This window comes from Phaethon aethereus, assembly GCF_964289735.1.
Source record: "Phaethon aethereus genome assembly, chromosome: 2".
Classification (NCBI taxonomy): domain Eukaryota; kingdom Metazoa; phylum Chordata; class Aves; order Phaethontiformes; family Phaethontidae; genus Phaethon; species Phaethon aethereus.
In genome coordinates, this window is record NC_138582.1 from 23,133,565 (window position 1) to 23,153,529 (window position 19,965).

General features: G+C 35.6%; 1 protein-coding gene across 18 annotated transcripts in view; it reads right to left on the reverse strand.

The window, feature by feature from the left end:
• The window catches only part of RIMS2 (regulating synaptic membrane exocytosis 2), a gene marked incomplete at its 5' end in the record, with an annotated part of 516,464 nt that overhangs the window by 354,460 nt on the left and 142,039 nt on the right, over positions 1-19,965 (reverse strand). The gene's annotated exons all lie outside the window — the stretch shown is intronic.

Consider the following 19,965-nt stretch of genomic DNA (forward strand, 5'->3'; position numbering starts at 1 on the left):
CAACCTCCCAGCTAATTAAAGTGTTCTATTGATGTGCTCAGAAGGGAGCACCCATCCAGGCTTCTTTGGCCAGAATGATGGCAGCTACAACTCAGGTTTTCAAAGAAAAAGAGCAATAGGAAAAAATTAATCTCCAGGCCCCTCTAAAAGAGATAAAGAAGACTTCCTACTAACATTCATGTTAAATATTTCAGAAAAAGCATTGATAAAATATACACTAATGAAACTGTTCCCAAAACCCATGTGAAAGCCTACAAAGTACTACAAAAAGCAGTTTTTCATATCTGTATTTACGCCTATAATATACTGTGCATTATGGAAACATTTGTTATTTGAGAAATGTATAATAATTTGTGGTAAAAAGTACTACGCTATATGCATGGAAAAGCTGGTAACTCTTGAGATCCTGGAGTAGGAGCTAATGAGTATTTATGGCTATCTTGCTATAACAAAATGAAAACTGAGTACTTGGTAACCACCTTGCCTACATTACAGGGAATTCATCTGTGTCATATAAGAAAATTTGCCTTACATTCAATCCACCAAAAAGGCAAGATTTTTGTATCTGCTGCAAGAAACAGAATCATCTTGTTACAAATGATTCAAGTTACTAAAAAAATTATTAGTCTCATATGCACCACTTAACAGTTGGGAAACAACGTTGACCATAGAGTAGGTACAAGACCAATATTTTATCATCTATTTCAATTATATCACCATTTTTTTTTGTGCCTTATGAATGGTCACCAAAGCCAAAATGCTCCTGTAGTTGCAACAAAGGTCTGGACATTTGACATTCACCTTTCTATGTCTTCATGTTCAGATATTTAAAATGGAAGTTATGACATACTACTTTTTTTTTTAAATTGATCTAAAACTACTGACAAAATGGGATACATCTTTAAAATTTCTAATTTTTTCATTTAATTCTGGGGTAAGGAACGAAGAGTACTCTGCAGATATTCGTGCCAGGAAAACCTTTAATGCAGGAAAGATAAATTTTAAAGGCAAAAAGGCAAAAACTCCATAGTTGTTATTAGCAGAAAATTCAACTAAAATTACAAGGGTTTTGTGCAATTTTTTCCCCTATTTGATATTTAACTTCCTTACACATGAGATCTCCTTGTCTCTTCTTCAGGTCACTCACTGTACACCCTCCAATATCCATATTAAAAGAAAAAGAGGTAACTAGTGATAGGCCAAGAGGAAATGGCCTCAAGTTGCGCCAGGGGAGGTTTAGATTGGATATTAGGAAAAATTTCTTCACTGAGAGGGTGGTCAGGCATTGGAACAGGCTGCCCAGGGAGGTGGTGGAGTCGCCATCTCTGGAAGTGTTCAAAAAACGTGTGGATGTGGCGCTTCAGGACATGGTTTAGGGGACATGGTGGTGCTGGATTAATGGTTGGACTTGATGATCTTAAAGGTCCTTTCCAACCTAGTGATTCTGTGATTCTGTGATTCTGTGATATGCACAAGCTGCTTTTTTCAAACCACACCTACTTGTGTACTTCAACATGCACCAGGTGAACCAAGCACTACTCAAGCACTTGTGATTCTGGCATTTGCGAATATTTGAGGGCTTGATTCAAATTATTTTTATAGTAATTTTTATTACAGTATTTTGTTTATTTATACTTGCATATATATGTACATTACTCTATATATACACACTATACAAGTATACTACCCTTGCTAATTATGGTTTAATAACAATAAATTTAATTTCTACACCAGTTTTACAAAGGATTTCATAGACATGAACACAAAGTGCTTTAAAAATTGTACAGAATGGGAAAGACAAGTACCAGATAGTCTAAGCGAGCGGCTGACAGCCTACTTCAAAATGAAAAGACAAGGCTGGGAAAGCATCATTGGATCCATTAAGCCAGGTTACATTGAGATCCATACAGATACCTATTTCTCTAGCCAAGCTGAATCTTAATAAAAACCCTCCAGCTACAAGTAGTTTGGAAGAAAAGTTATTCAAGAAAGCTCCCAAGTATGTATGGCTATTTTTTAACTCACATAAAACATTTCTATTTCAAATGTAAGATTAAACTACTTTGAATTTTATTCTAGAATTGAGAAAGCTCTTCAGGTAAACCTGTTATACAAAGAAAGTTGACAATATGTACAAATATGTTATCTCAAACATTACTTCTAGGCATCACTTCTTTGTTAGAGCCACACAGATAATACATTTCACAGAATGTTGTAGCTTAAACAAGGTAAAGTCAGGCAACCTCATTAAAGCTATACATTACAGCTCATAAGGCAAAGAATATTCTGTAATAAAAGATGCTATCAAGTACAATTTTGGATTCAATTTCATTGTAATTTACTGGATAATAAGTAAGTATTGTTTGATGGAATCATGGAAGAAAATGGTAGAGAAGAGTCACTTGGAGTTTCAGGGTAAGAGTGGGATTTTTTACATATACAGAAAGTTAAACCTCTATATTTTTTGTCTAGACACTAAATAAAATTGAGTAATCAATAGCACATAAATGCCTGTAATGCAGCTACCACTGCTCTCCAATATGCCCTTACCAAAGTGTTTGGCTAAATACTTAAGTTTAAAAAACTTTGACTGCTTAAGTTTAAGTTTTCTTTCCTATGGAAAGAAAAAACCTCTGAATAAACGCTTTTCAGACTGGTAAGTTAACAACAGTGGCCTCGCACATAGGCTGCTGTTATATTATTAAAGTTTATAAGACTACTTATTTTGGGTCAGATTAGCAAACGGGTGCTCCAAGGTGGGACAAGATTTTAAAGGACTAACTTAAATTAAATTCAAGGATGGACATTTCATTTTGCTACTGCAAGGGAAATGCAACCAGACTTTCTTCTGGGGTAAAGCACACATTCATTTGTATTTCATCACATCAATGTTTAAAGGTTCAGCTTCACAAGAGAAGTTTAGCAAGAATTAAGGCAAAATCTACAACTGTAAATTTAATCATATTTAAGAACAGGAATCATAGAAGCCAGTATTCTGAATGTCTAGGATAGGAAATAATAAAGAGAGGGATGCAGATAAAGCCCCAACCCCAAAAGGATAAAAGTACCTAAATCCAGGCTGCAGGGAAGCATCAGTCTCTGCTCAAGAATTGTAAAAATGAATTCTCTCCTTCAGCTGGCGCCTGAGCACTCATTCAGAATGCACCCGTCTTTTTACTACAGGAAGTCTGGCAGATAGCACTGTGACAGGGAAAATGGAAAACTGAGTCCCGTTTCCCTTCTGGCTTCCTCAAATATGCCCACAAAGTCCTCATCAACACCCTCTTGGTTATTCCAAAGGGAATTTGTCTTTGCTGTTGAGGCTGTTCTCTTTTCCATAAAATAATTAAATATTGAATGAACTATTTAATTCACTGAGTTAAACATTCATTGAGAACGGAAAAGTGATACTGAATTTATTCCCTGGTAGTCAGGTCACAGATCCACGATGAAAGATACTGAAATTCCAGCTAAGAGACCAAACCTTGTTACAGAAAATATCCACTAACAAGGTACAGTAATGTAAAAGAAAGTAAATTCATTGTAGTATTCAACCAACAAATATTGTGTTTTTTTCTTGCTTGCATTTTTATCTAAGTATCTTCCACATTTTCCTGTTTCCTTATGTTCATTTTTGAGGCATTCTATCCATATTCAAGTAATTCTTTTCAATGTCTTTCTTTTGAAAAATAGTTCTCCATCTTCTTCCCAATTATCCTTTTAATAGTAACCTCTCCTTTTAGCCTAAGTTACAGATTTTAAACCAAGGATATGAGACTTAGAAATCTGTACACTCTGTTTACCCATTTTTCTATCCGTATTACCATCTATCACCATAATTAATACATTTGAGAAGACTGGTTAATTTCATAAGGGCACAAATATTAAAATAGTTATATTCCAACAAGCTGTGTGAAAATCAGCATCATCGTAGGAGAAGAAAGACCCAAGTCAGTGCACAATAGAGGAAGGATGGGTAGAACTGAACCATTACCCATTGGCTTTGGCAGTAGAAAGACAATCAGAATACAGTCAGTGAATAGCCACAACATTGCCATCTTAAGTTTGACAAAATTATCATAAGTGGTAGGAAAAGGTGCTTAAGTTATTGTGATCCTCCACCACATCACAAAGGAAATAGGGTAGAAAAACATAGAATCATAGAATCTTTGAGTTGGACGGGACCTTTTAAGGTCATCTAGTCCAACCCCCGCTGCCATGAGCAGGGACATCTTCAACTAGATCAGTTGCTCAGAGCCCCGTCTGCATTGATTCTGGTGCTCATGGAACTACCTGGTATTTAAGTCCCTCATTCCTCAGTTTCCATTGGACTTGCTGCTAACGGTATCCCATGCACAAAGGACTCAGCAAAGATTATCTCCTGCTTCACCAGCAGTAATATCAAATAATGAAATAATAATAATAATTTATTCTTAGAATGAGCTTCACAAAAATAGTTAACCATCACAAACTTTGTACGTACATTATCTATTCAATATTTTAAGAAATGAAGCTTAAGTGATCTAGTTCAGGCTAGAAATATGTCTGCTCCCCAGATAAGGTGTGTGAACCCAAATTCATGCTCTTACTTGCTGTTTCTAGGGTACTAAAATTTTGTTGTTCCAAAGTCTGTTGAGCTACCATTCCCTGTAGCAGCAACTGTTTAGTAGCCTATTTCCAGTGAAATCAGGGATAACCCTGCATGCCAACAGTCTTTAGATAAGGCCCAAAAACGCAGTTCAGCACTATGCCTGTAGCATGTTTCCGAATATTGGGACTGCACAAGGGCCAGTGGAAGCAGTCCGTGCTCTGTTCCTCAGTCATGAACTCACCCAGCAAGTACCACACCGCTCCGAATGATTAAGAGGATGCTCTGATTAACCTACTTACATTCAGGATAAAATACAAAGATACGCTGTCGGTTTACGTTTTGCACCTTCAGGAATCTCAATATTCCCATGTCTGAAAATTCTCCAAGCTAATGTCATCAACACAGGAGGAAAAAAAGGCAAGCAAATGTCTATTTTTTAATGAAAGACAAAATTAACCTTGACATGTATAGATTACCATGAACATCAAGGAGTATAGACTACATCAGTCCAAAAGGCCGAGTCTTGATGGGAGATTCCAGATCAGCTTTGGACTTCCTAAGCAAGAAAGTGCCAACTCTCCCTAATTAGGTGTGCTGAAGTTCTATGATGAGACCAAACAATTCATTTCCCTGAGTCTCATCATGGTCTTAGTAAATGACAGAAATAATCACAATCCACTGATCAGTATGGCTTTAAAACTTTCTAAAAGGTGGCAAGCAAGTTAAACATGAGAGCTTACCTGCATACTTACTAGTTTGGAAAGAATACATTTTAAAAATAAAACATTTGGAAGCTGAGATTTTACCTTATTTTGACCAGTTATGGATTAATTAAATTCTAAATCTATGAATGGAAAAAATGAAGACTTGTGAAAGTTAAATGCTGGATGACTTGTTTATTATAAATAGTTTTGGTGCTAAAAAATTGTTAATTTTTTTAAAACTCAGATAACACAATGATGGGTCTGATTTTGCTCCTTATGCTGATACTAGGAAATGTGCCATATGTTCACTCGGGAAATCCTGCTGTTAGGCCTAGTATGGACACATACAAAAACTGGCACTGACCACACAAATTGCACATTCCAGGATGAGTAAGATGGGGGGGAAAAAAACAAATAAATTGGACAAGGGAAATATGAAAATTATCGTTTAAATCCTTTTGTTGTTAATGATGATAGACTATACCACAACAGTAATACTTCTTGAAATTAATCAGCAGGTATGACTCAGAACCCGGTATACATCCCAGTATAATTATTTTTAAACTATCCTTAACATGAAAAACTTTGACTTATTGGTTAACTTCCTTAGCTTAATATAGATTATGGCTTCTCAAACCTTTCCATGGAATTCTCTCTAATATATTAGTTGAAAGGTAATATGGGAAATTTTATTTAAATATGACAAGGCCTAAAATAGTTGAAAATAATTACATGGAATGTTTAATTTTAATTGTTTGTCTTATCTCTGTCCTCCTCACCCTCTGAATATTACATAATATATACAAATTGCATGGTGAAACAAAAGCTTCTGTTGCTAGGGTACACCACAAAACAGAGAAAAAGTGCAAGTTGCATCTTGTGACTTAAAAACATGAAATGATATAATGTTGAGTTTGAGAGTTTTTTCCGGCACAGTTGGAATAAGACACTTTGCATTTTGCTATTTTGATAATAATACTATATGCTACGTGACATGTTCACAAAAACAACTCTGAACACTAAATTTTAAGTACATTGTTGCCTACCTCTGGTCCGCAACAAATCTCCGGTGCCTAGCTCCTACCTCACTTGCCAGATCTGGGCATTTCCAAGTATTCCTTGCTTAGAGAATTCTATGCTTAAAAATGAAGATGTTATTGATTTTAGGCAAACTCAGACATTGAATTTAGATTGTCTGAATCATTGTCTGAAGTTATCAACACAGACACCTAAATTCATTCAACTTAAATATAGATGACTAGGGTATGTAGTTTAGAAGCCTGGCCATCTTTTTCTTCCTGTATAATCAATAGAGAGAAATAGGAGCATGTTAAAAAAAAATTCATGTCAGCAAAAATTGCATGAGTGCCCAAAAATAGGTTTAATGAATTGTTCTTAGGCTTGTCTAAGTACCTTATTTAGGAGGTATGACTATAACTCTGTGGTTGCATTTCTACTGCTGGATCTGAGAACACTTTCCAATTCCTGCCTTAGTTGTGTTCTGACAGTATGTCAGAAAAAAAAAATCCAGGTGTGCACATTCTCTCTCTTTTTCCTGCCCGTGCATTGTTCCTGCATATAATCCAGGCATTTTATGGATCTGCAAGTTTTCTAGCAAAATTTCTAATGATGGTAGATCTCCCATTCTAAAAAAGAAGCCCTAAAATCTAGGGATACATGTGTTTAACCCACTGCCCTGACCTAAGACATAATTTATCTAAAATGCTGTTGGGGCAGAAATTGCATTTGGCAACAAAAAACAACCTATTTGTCTAATAAATTTAGAAATTAGTTCATCAACCTGCAATACCATGATTCTAGTTTGTACAAAAATAGTACAAAAATAATACATACTACTAATTTTGCTTTATGTCTGCAGGACTGGTAGGCTTCCTACAGGAGAAATGCATGTTTTTGTCCACAAAATAATGTCTGTAAATTCTGGGTCATAGAATGATCCTATAATCTGTTCTCCACTTTCCTCAGAGTATCTGACAGTTTACTGCAATGGCTATACATCCTAAGCTGTTAGTATGAATATATGTATTTGTGCATGTTCATACATGTGGTATAAAATATATAAATAATATTTTTAAAAGTATTAAAGGGATATTATTAAGATGGAAGAATTGGGCAATCAGAGTTGGAAAACGTCTGACTGAGACTTCATTTCCTTGACTAAAGGAATTGGCTGCATTACCTGACAGGAACAGAAAGCTGTTACACTCTGGTTGGATAAACAGAAGCGTACATGGCATATACGTCGATACAGCAGGCTCAATATGCAGTAGATGCTGCACCTTGCAGAATGCGTGGTTTAGAGCAGTGTATTTCAACCAATTTTACCTTCAGCTGACTCACAATCAATTTATATTTCTCTCTGTACTCATTACATTACATGAATCCTGCTTTATGCCTCATTTGCAGTTCTGGATGGTTCACCAATGAGATGTGTCTCACTAGTCAAGAAGTGCTGGCCTAGAACAGAGATTTGATTGATTTTTGAAACAATGCATTGAAAACTTCATCTGCTACAAAAAAGATTTCTGTTCCTCACTTTGATGAAAACTTATCATTTGTCACCTTTCAAAAAAAAAAAGGTTACTTAAAACACTGCTAACAATTATGCATGATTAATAATGTAAAATACTAAAAACAGACGCTGAAAATGCACACCCTAACAGTTTTCAGACATCTGTCTTTTCTCTGTGTCTCAGGATGACGTATTCAAGGTGCAAGTTGATTTCCCCAGTACTCAGAGGCAATTCATACTTATACCCCTCATTCTCCAAATATACCAGTTTAAGATAGGACATGATTAGCACAAAGCAGACAGCAAAAATTAAATCCTACAACAGTCCACTGATGATTACCAACAGTATAAATGCACCCAGCACAGGAATAATTTCAATAAACACACTCAGATTACGAGGTAATGTTCTCCTTGTGAAATTATCAACAGTTCTTATCCTCTTTGGATGAGATCCTTTACACAAACACTTCCTTGGGTGAGCGGGCTGATCATAAAATTCCTTTCATTGTAAGGAAAGTAACCGTTACATTGATGGTGGTTATACATTGCAGAAATTGGCTCTCATTCCCTGTGAACTTGGGAGTTTAATTAATTTTAGAAATTCCTTTTCATCACCTGGAAAATGTCTTAAGAGATTCATTGCAGTATCCCTATTTTCAGATGACTGATTTGGACCTTAAAAGGCCTCCAACCTTGTGTTAGGTGTCAATGTGTCGAGGTGATCTGTAATGGAAACAAAGGCTAATATATGTGTAAACTAGAAGATAGATCATTCTCCAAATGACAGCAAGATTAAGATTAGCCTTTTCATTTTGTGAAACAGGAGCTAAAAGAACACATCTATGCACTGGATTGTTTATTAATTTCTGCTATTCCATACACCGGGTAAAAGTTGGAGCCTTCCATATATTGGGAATGAGTTCAAAGAGACTAATGTATCTTCCTTTCATGTCATTATAAGATTTATGGTCTCCTGGGTTGCTCCTATCTTCAGCTGATTGGAATACCAGAAGAATATTTTCCTGATGATCGCACACCTCTGGAATGCATTTCCTTTGACAGTGTCATGGAGCCTGGGTTTTATAAGCATTAAGGCAGCATAAATATTTTACTTTGGAAAGATTTCCATTTAATACTGGAGTCTTATGTTAGTGGAGTAACGGCAGTGCTGGCCATTATGTTAAAAGCTTTGGGGAGGGGGTTACAGTTAACTTCATAATTGATTGTTATCATAACTGTACGTCTTTGTGATGCTTGGTGACATACCACAGTATAAATTCCCAAATAAATCTCATTTTCAGGGATTAAAAAATGCTTCTGAAAGAAGTACCCATACGCCACATAGAGCATGAAATTTAAAATGCTTGTCTTCAGGGAAATCTCCTGGTTTAGTTAGCTTCAGCAGGCTTAACTCTGAAAATATCTGACAGCTTTTGTCAATATCTACAAATGGGACACAAGCATTCTTATAAATGCTCTTAAGTACTTAAAGGAGGAGTGAAGTAGGTAAGAATGAATGGTCCTGATCTACACCAGTGCATCACTCATTACTGCAATGTAGTCTATCATCATCCAAAACAAGTCTGTTGAGAAGTTGAGACACTACTAATACTGGCCTTAAGCTCCAGCCAAAGCTCCAGAGTTTGAGTGAGCCTCACCTACAAAATACTCCTCCTTTTTCCATTGTTTAAGTGACGTATCTTCCTCTTTTCCTTCTCTGATTGTCAGGGTCTTTATAATTGATGTTCTCGTTTAAGGAGGAATCTCTGCATCCAAAAAAAGATCTGCTGAGTAGCAATTAAATTATTTTTGCTTTCAACTTTAACTTATTCAGAGATCCAATTTCTTGCTTCAAATATTGATACATATTTTCTAAATGAAAATAAATTCTCCAGTCATTGTATTTACTTGATCTATGAGACATGGGAAGCACCCAAAATACACATTGTTTTCTAACAAATGCAAACCCAAGTTAAATGGGGTTTCTTTCAAAAATTTTTGTTCCAATCCCTGTTAATGAATGGTACAGGAAGATGAATCCTTTCATGTCCATTTTAGCAATAAAATGCAATTATCTAGGCATCATGAGGAGGTGAAATTGCTGAACTGTTGAGTTTCTTATATTCAGGAGCTGAGATTATTGAACTAATTGTGATTCCTCTTCTAGCTTAAGATATTTCTCACAGTTCTAACCAGAGCATAAAGATACAACTGAGGTAGGTCCATTTTTGTCAGCCCAGCACCTCATGCCAGAATCGACAAGATTTAATTAAAATTAATCTACCTCTGGGAAAAAAAAATTGGGTTTGTGCACTGATTTGGAACTTTAGAATGCAATGTCCCTCTGAAGCTTCCCAGTTTATTTGGAATTACAAAGAAAATCAGATGGTTTTCTGTTTTAATCTCATCTGCCTTGATGGCTATTTTTTTAATTAATTTTTAAAGTGAGCACCAAGGAAGTTTAAAGTCCAGCTAAGGATTTTCGCAAACTCATTAGAGAATAAAACCTCTTGCAGCTAAAATGCATTGCTTTCTATCAAGATATTACCATAAGAACCGTTGTCCTTGCTGTTTTCTTTTTGTCAAAGAAAATGGGTTTTCTGCAGCAAAGTTCATGGTTCATCCTATTACAAGCTGCATAATAAAAACTTACTTTGGCAGATAAACTACATCAAGGACCCATTCAGGCATGTAATACCAGCTGACAAAACACTGGACCGGAAATTGGGAAAACTGTGTTTGGAGCAACTTAATCTCCTCTTACTCTATGAAGATGACACACTTACTGAGGTCCCTAATAGCATTTCCAGGAAGCCCAGTGCTGCAGAAATGGGCACTTTCTGATGTCACCTTCTGAGGCACTAGGGCAATTACAGGGCACAGTGCTGCACAGTGCAGAAATCATAGAATCATAGACGTCAGAACAAGTTACAGATACACAACCCACTGCATATCATACATAGCTACTACCTTGGATTTAAAAACTCCGCTTTAAAGAGTCACTGACTTCAGGTCACTTACATTTTCTACTTAACTTGAAATGACATTGTACTGCACTACTTTGCTGGAACAGGTAACTGCTCCCTTAAAAAGTCTGTATGTGTCTTCCTTTTGGTTAGTAAAGAATGCCTCAAGGCCTGTTTTCACCGAAAGGCACAAAATTAAGATTCCTCCAAGCTTGGGAGAGCAGCGTCCACATACTTTGCTACAAATCTGAAAGGACACTTATGAATGGTTGCAGAATTGTTGGAAATTGAGGAAGAGAGGTGAGCTAGAGCTAGGGGAAAGAAAAAGAACTGGGTTAAAGAAGAAAAGAATGTCTGTCTTTAAGTGACAGAATATCATGGGTATATCCTTGAAAATACTTCCAATGCCTAGCCAGAGTTTGGCAAGAACTCTCACCAGTGAGAAAGAGACGATGAAAATGAGCTAATAAAATAAATACATAAATAGATAGATAACGACATTCCAGAGTAGACAAAGGGACAAACAAGTATTTGGTTTGAAGAAGGGGCAGAAAAAGGAACAGAATAATCATGTTAAAGACAAGGTAGAAAAAAAAATTGCATTGCTTAATAATGTAATTTTTAATTGTGAAAATATGGCCACCCTGGTCCTATTACATTCACTTTTAGTTATATTTTTTCCTCAGATCTGACTTAATAAAACAGATGATTGACACTTACTAAAATTATTAAACTTGCCATGAAAAAGATAAATGACAACTAAATTGCACTACAGAAGTGATTGCTTTGTGACTTCTGGAGGCAGAAAGAAAGAGCCAAAGAAAGAATCTGTAACAGTAACAATTATTCATTCCCATTTTTTATTTTAATCCAGTCTATATAGCTGTGGTAGAAAACATGAAAATAAAAGGCCATTCATTGAATTGCCTCCTGCAGATTCCAGAGCCACTTTGGTGCCAGAAGCTAAAAACTTGAGTTAGCAGAGTCCTTTACTAAATGTTAGCCACTTCCCTAGGCTGCACACCACAGATGTAACTTATTCACCTCTACAGACCAATTTTGTAAATATGAAATTCAAGCAAAATCTGTTATTTATACTTCTGAAGAGAAATTAGCCTCCACAGAACGAGCACAGCACAACTAAGGATTATGAACACACAGCGAGCTCTAACATTCATGTTTGTGCAAGGTCAACAAAACAGCACTTTAAGAAGACGTGCTCAACCCAGAAAGGTACTGGTGTCATTAATTTAAAAAATTAAATTAAAAACACTACTACCCTTTTTTTTTCTGGTATTGCTTTCTTTCAGGGTCAATTTAGCTAAAAGCAAAACTACATTTAGTTCCATAAATGTTAGCTGCAGTTAGTACTTAATGAAAAATGTTCAATATTCTGATACAGCTGAGATCTGTGTTTACAGATTTAGATTATTAATGGTCTTTTAGCACACTTAAAGACCTAGCTGTGATATGCAGAACTATAATACTTAGAAGCAATGGAAGACCAAACTCCACTTCAAAGATACCAAATAGCAGCACTGAATATTAAGACTTCCCTGAGCTCATTCTGCATAACAGTGAGAAAAGTCAAATAGTCAGTGCTAGTTTTCAGTATGCAGTATGCAAGAAATAGACATAATTAAGAAAAAAATCAATTAATCATTAACAGAAAGCAAAATACTAACATCATGTTGCAATGGAATTATTTTTGAAAATGCACGTCACAGTAAATTGTGAAAATTAAATTCCCTAAAACAAACATGAGATTTGCTCACTGCAGAGAATGATTGCATCTGAGTTCAGATCGTCACTTAAAGCTGGAATTCAATCTCTTTGTTACATGTTTAACTAAAACACTTTAATGTTTGAAACACAGCAGTTTTAGACTGTTATTAAGGTAGGTTAATTCTGCCACAGTTAGGGAAGTTTCCTCTTCCCTTTCTCTCTTATCCAAACAGACTAGCTTTCTCTAAAAAATTGATCCCAAACTGTATCTCCCATTGGTCAGAGGCCCAACACTACTCAGTACAGATTCTACAGCTAGATAAAAGATGGCTTCTGGGAAAAAAAAAAAAAAAGAAAAAAAAAAAGTAGTATTTCTTTTAATAAAGTATCATCACAAAAAAATTAAGAACAGCTAGCTTATCGGTTGTTCTGCTGCTTTGGGGAAAATAAAAGTGGAGGGAGGGAAGCAATGCACATCTCAGAAAAACCACACTGAAGTCTCAGTGGTGGCTGCACATCCTGAATGTTGTGTTAGTTGTGTTAGCAGTGTCACTATCCACGTGAGCAGGAGGCCCACAAAACCAACATTAGGAGACAAACAGATTTTTACAAGCAGTTTTGTTTCCCAGAAGACAGATCGTTCTGCAAAGGTAATGGAGAGAAAAAGCTCTCCCTCTTTTGCAGAAGTTGGACTAGAATAGAGACACTTTAACCCACTGTAACCTACTAATAACAGGTAGAAACATAGTATACCCACTATAGGTAGTCTGGGCTGTTAATAGACAATGTCACTACCACTCAGGAACTTCTTAAAGAGACTCTGCACGTAGGCATTACAGAGGGTACCAAACTCCTTACTCATCTTCATAAGTGAGTGTAGCTTAATCCTTGTCATAAGTGTCTAATTATTTCATTAAAATTTCTCCACTGAAGGATTTCTGACTTTCTTGGACCCAAGGTACTTCTTTTCAATAATTAAATACTGCATTTTCTCTGGCTCCCTTACCCATAAATTTCTAATGCTTCCTCTGGCCACAGTTATTATTAATTTCTTTTTTATGCCTTCCAGATTGAGACAGCACATAAGCATAGCTTTAGTTTCTACCTGAAAACTGGATTAGCCGTGAAATGTTAATCCACGCCCCTAAACCTATGTATATGTATATGTATATGTAGAGGAATGAAATAATTAAAAGAGGAGCTCTGTGAAGAAGAAGCTAACTCGTTTGTTCTAAGTTATTACCTCAAAAATCATACAAAGCATACGTTGACTTGGAAGATAGAGAGCACAAGAAACAAAAGCAAAACTACAGAGACAACAGTTTTCAGTCTGACATTGGTTTCGCTTTACAGCTAAGGACTGACTACCAAAGTGGTGAAAAATGCTGGAACAGGATTATTTGGATGCAATTCAAAAACCCATAAAACTTAAATCTTTACTGTAGGGTACCTCTAGTGCCGAAATTTTGCATCCCGTTCTAGCACCAGGGAAAGTCAGCAACAGCTCTTTGCAGTCACTGCAATGCATGGAAAAGAATATTGATTCAATTTTAAACTCAACCTGCAAAATACTTGTACAAAGTATTAGATATATTGATGAAGTGAAAGAATATCATTATGCTTTCTCAACAGTTGTGGTTTTTTTCTACGGCAGTGGTCAACCAGTGTTAAAAAAATAAATTCGTGTCAGTTAATTCTTACATAAAGAATTCTAAAAAGTTTAGAGACACGGTTGTCCTTAATAGATACTTCTGAACACGAACAAATCTGCACATAGTGTTGTCAGTCTGACTCTTGGATACAGACTCCCTTACTTTAAACACTGTCTCTGTATAATTGTTTCAGTATTTCTCACTGTCTTTAAATATGTCAGCAGGTAGAAAAACATAGGTAAAAAAGTTAAAAAGCCTCTATTTTACTTGAGATTGCTTTCAAATATGCTTAGTTTCTGCAGGTACAAGTAAAGATGGTATTTTTTTTAAGACACCTAGGCTAAAGATCTCTCAACTCAGGTTCTCAGAAATAGAAATTATCAAAATCAGAGGCTGCACTACAGTGCTGTGTCATAAGTGTTGCAGAAGAAAAATAGTGATGATTTTGGGAAATGGCCAGTTTCCAGCCTTTCAGACAGAAATGTAATTAATTCTTTAACATTACTTTGTCGTGCTTTAAATTGCAATAAATGACCATCAGCAATGTTCTCAGTATCAGTTGTTCATAATCCAGGAATTAAAGAAAAGCCATTTGAAAAAGATATAACATGAAACAGATGGACACACATTTTCATTTATTTAATTCATGCTGCTCTTTGATATTTTTCAACGAGCTTATGCCTGCTTTTTCCTCTCTGTTCCTCTTCCCTCTTATTTTGGTCTCTCTTCTCTCTGTTCACACCCTGACATCCCCAACTGCAGTCCGAAAAGACAGAGCCAACGCTGCCAACTCGTACTGGCACTCCTTCCAAGAACGGAAGCAAAGGGACACAGGGGACCACTTTCGTTCTACTGCCATTGGTAACGCAATAGAATAAAAACTTTATATGTGGGATGTGTGTATACATTCCATAAAGAATATATGCACAAAACCTGCGCCTTCAGACCCAAGTAGCCTTGACAGTCTTGTTTGCAGTTCTTACCCAGAATAAAATGTATCAGCTTCCAAACCTCTATAGTGTGTGGAAACCACCATAAAAATCCCTTTTTTTTCCTGAGATAAAAGGAATGATAGAAAACGAACGAAATACATATGTATCTTTCAAAGGAGAAGGGAAGAAGGAAGGAAAGAGGATATATTTTATGTCTGTCTGCTGGCCTGGAAAATAAATACTGCTGTTGTGCAACTCTGCAGCTGCTCACTCTCAATTTGTTGTTTTCATTCTGTTTTTTATGATTTAATCTCATATCCTTACAGTTAATCTGAAAAGGGTTCAAGCAGCTTTATTCATTAGTCTTGCTCCAAATCACGATCTTACAGATCATGATCTTTACAGATATCAAGAACCAATTCTCTTTTTGACATGGCTCACCCTCTGATAGATGCAGCAATTGAAACATGAAAACAAACTTTCTCACAATATTTTCACTTTCTTTTTTTTTTGCATTGAATCTCATGAAAAATATCCTTGAGGATAGCACTTCTTACAGTAATAGAATGCATGACAAATATATATTGTAAATTCAAAATTCACATTTTCAAATTTTGGAAAGCATTTTGGATTCATACAGGATGGATGAGGGGAAAAAAAAAAGAAAAGGGAAAAAACCAACAAAAAGCTTAATCATTCACATCTACGTAAACTACATAACATCATTTCAGTTGGACATTAGATGAGACATAGTTATGTCATCATAACCTTGCACGGGGAAGACTTCATGCATTTCCTACTTTTTTAAAATTCCTACAATTTTAAAGCTATTGCTTTAAAAGGATTGTGAAATGCCAGGTATATAGAAAAGATGTTTGTGAAGCAACATCCCTAGTACGTCACAAAAGAGTTACAATTTAAAATACTGAATCCATATGTGGAAAATTACTGAAATGGATTTACAATGGATCATACCAAGAGCAAGAAAAATAATTATGTTACAACTCAAGCATGGCAACACCACCTAAAGATCTAACAATTCAGGCAAACAGAATGACACATAAAAAAGCTTTGTATCAGCATTAAAGTTCCCTGTTCCCCAGCTTTTATTATTAGGATCCTATACACATTTTAATAGGACATTATAGACATTTGCTTTGGCTTAGGTTTTGGAATGAAGAAATCAACCATTTTACAAGCTGATTGCCTGCTAGAAAATGACTAGAAAAAGATTATTCAAACAATTTTGTTGCTAGAAAGAAAACATAATGTATTGAATGATGAGTAGCGTAGGTCTTGGAAACAATAGAGTACATGAATGCTTTTGATCAAAATAAAATAAAAAGGCCCCTTTTGTATAATCCAGAATTTATGTGAAATTGGATAGTACAAATCAAAGAACTGCAGTGCATACAGCCATAAATCTACCATCTGTGCACAGCAGACCTCAGAATAGACCTTCTGAGTCTATGGATTACATAGAGTAATATTTTGCATTTCTTTGATTCACATCATTTGGCAGTTTTCACGGAGTCTAGTGTTATACTACCATCAGCATCCATACTCTGCTCATAAGAGTAAGTCTGTGAAAACCACTACATATGTTTACTTGTCAACTGCCCTTAGCAAAAAATCTCCATGTGATACAAATTATGCTATTCTCACCTCAAATAATGTCAAATATAAGATGGTCAATTACTGAAAGCAATCTAACACTGGATCCTACAGTGTGTCTGCTGCCTCTGCCTTCTCCATGGGTGTAACACACAGAAAGCAGTAAAAAACCTACAAGGCAGATTATAAATATTGGATATGAACTAGAACAAAATTTAATAATGGCAAACTGTTCTGCTGGTGGGAAGTACAACTTGCTCCTGAATAGTCTTTGACTCTCTTTTCCTCTGTTATGGGTCCAATATAAGAAAAACGTCCTTGCAGAATGTGCAATCCAAAATCATCTCAGACTTCTTTAAGGCAACAAATTTCAGATCAGTCAAAGAGGACTTATAATCAAGTACCTATCTGTCTGTCTGAACAGTTTAGGCTCTATCGATTGCAAATGGGACTGTTGCATACATCAAGGGAACAGAATACTAGTCTAACGGTTGAAACAATGAATGTTATTTTAATGAAGAATATTACTACTAAAGAAAATAGGGGGGAAATTCAGTAATTACCACTCAAGAATGGAAAAACAAAAAAGCACAATTAAAAAAGACATAGTAAGGAATGAGACAGAAATGGCATTGATGCTCTTGAGGTTCAGGGAGTGAATGTTGCCCTTTACTCTGTGACCAATTTGTCTCTAGATGACCAAGATAAGATATATGACATTTGCTATAAAGAACTTCTAAGTAATGATTGCTGCAACATCAAAGGAAGCTGCAAATGCTCAAATTTTCTTTGATGAAAAAGACATTTAACCTTTCCATTTGAATCATAAGAGCCCAAGTATATAGAGTCTTAGCAATACTTTTTTAACGTCTTTAATTATTTTTTGTGTCAAAACTAATGTGTTTGGGATGAAAAATAAAAACAGACAATATAGTTCTCACTTTCTAATTACTTCTGTTGTTCATGCTGTGCAACAGAAACAACAACCACTTCTACATATTTTAGACTTTTTTGGCTATTTCCTTGTTATTTTGCACATTTTGAACTGCCATGTTTTTCTCCTAGAATTAGCTTATTTAGACAAATGGTCTACCATACTGCAGTAGCCAATTTCTGCATAGAATTCATTTAAGAATAGAAAAAAAACCTGTCATGATGATCTCCAATATAACATAAATATGTTATAACATAATATTAAAAAAAAAAAGGTAACATGAAGCATTCAGAAAAGATGACAGAAGACCAGAAGCCTTTAGGAAAAGTTACATACAATTGCTTGACGACAACAAAGTGGTGAGTGAGTTTCAACTGGATAAAAGTTGTCTTAACTTGATCAATAATAGTAAATAAAACATATATGGATTTATAAATTTTAATATTAAAATTATATCAAATTATGATACATATTATATGCATAACTGCATTATAGCAATAATAATGTATTATCTTATGTTCTTGACAGTGGTTGAATGTAACGAAATTGCAAGCCTTCCCAGTATTATTGCTGAGAGTAGCAATGGCACCACACTATATACAGGTCCAAACTTCAGGTCTATTCCTATCTATGAATTCTGGGATAGTCTCTCTGAGACACTGGAATTCTCCTCTAAAAGCCTGTTTGACCAATCAGACATTGATGGGGCATTAAGGAGGAGTCTTTTTCATTATCTCCAGCAAAGGAAAGACAGTTAATGTGAGGAACATTAGGGAAGAAAATTCCTCAGAAGACCCTCTAACCTTCAATAGCATGTAATATATATTATAAATATATTCTAAGCATACTTGTATATGTTAATTAGGGAACACTAGTATTAGTATCCAAATAAAACAGGAAGGGGATAATCACTGACAAAACAATCTGGATTTAAACAATATGTTGAGAAGTAGTGATCACAATCAGCAGAATTGTTCTGATTTCAGGCACAGTCTACATTCTTCCTGTTGGTAACTATTACTTTCTATTATCCATGTTTATCATATAACTCTGCTTAGGGTAAATGTACATTACATATCTGAATTATATGTTTATTTATGTATCCCTCTCTCCCTCTCTCCTTCTGCATGCATATAATATAAAAACACTTTCAGAGTTAAATTATTGCTGAGAACAAGAAGGGGTTTTTTTTATCATCACATTATGCATGATTCCATTTTCCTGGCAGAATTAAGAAAAAAAAAAAAAAGAGCCACAAGAGAATTAGTCTCTCTCCTGCTCCTTGCATCAAGTTAAGCTGCCAGCTGTATTTCTCAGAGACCATGTACATAACTGAGGAGCACTCAGAGCAACTAAGTACTGAACCCATCAGCTAAAATCAGAGCAAAGGACAACAGGCAGAATCAGTGAAACAAAAAGGGTTAGATTAATTACATCCAATTTGTTCCCAAATAAGACCAAAAATAGGAAATAAAATATGGTGGAATACAAGAGGTGAGAGAAAAGGAAAACAATTTTAATTATGTTAACTGTAAAAGATATCATACGTGTCTTACTTGTTTCAAGCTTGCGGAATAAATATTGTAACGAGGTCATAGCTGGGCAGCAGAGGAAGGCTGCCAGATTATACTGCTCTGGCTGCCAAATTCCAAGGCAGGTGGAGGTCTCTGGAGAGAGTATCACTTCCATGGAAACACGTGAGCAAGCTCACTCTCCTCTTTCCTTTCCCACAATATTTAAAGTTCTATTCTGGTCTTGCTTGGAAAGAAATTAAATTTTTTCAATTAAACAGTTTTTACTTTTGTGTTCCAGTAAAATGTAGCCACAGAGGTTGAGACCCTTCTGGTGTTTTTTGGTACAATCACATCAAGAAAAAGGGAGGGAATTTCCAGCTCCAGCCTCTGGCTAAACGAGATCCTACTGCATTAGCACTGAAATAGCCACCGTTTCAACCAATGTCAACACTGAGATAAACCAGTGAAGAAAAAAAATTTCATACTAATGACAAGAACTGACAGCAAGAAACTGAGAAACCATGAAAAGACTCAGGTCATCACACAAAGATTTCACCATCTTCAATACTATATACTGCAAGTACTACCAGATGTTTTATAGTCCTAGCAGCCATCACCTTCATTAACTTGCTTCTCTGAGTTTAGATTACTAAAATTCTGATATAAAGTTAGTGTCCACAAAAGAAATATGGTAACATCTGATACAGTGCAATGACTATGATTCAACAAAGTTGCAGGCACATGGACAAGCTCAGTCACACTGCAACTGTCATTTTCCATGTTGTTTTTTTAATGAGAAG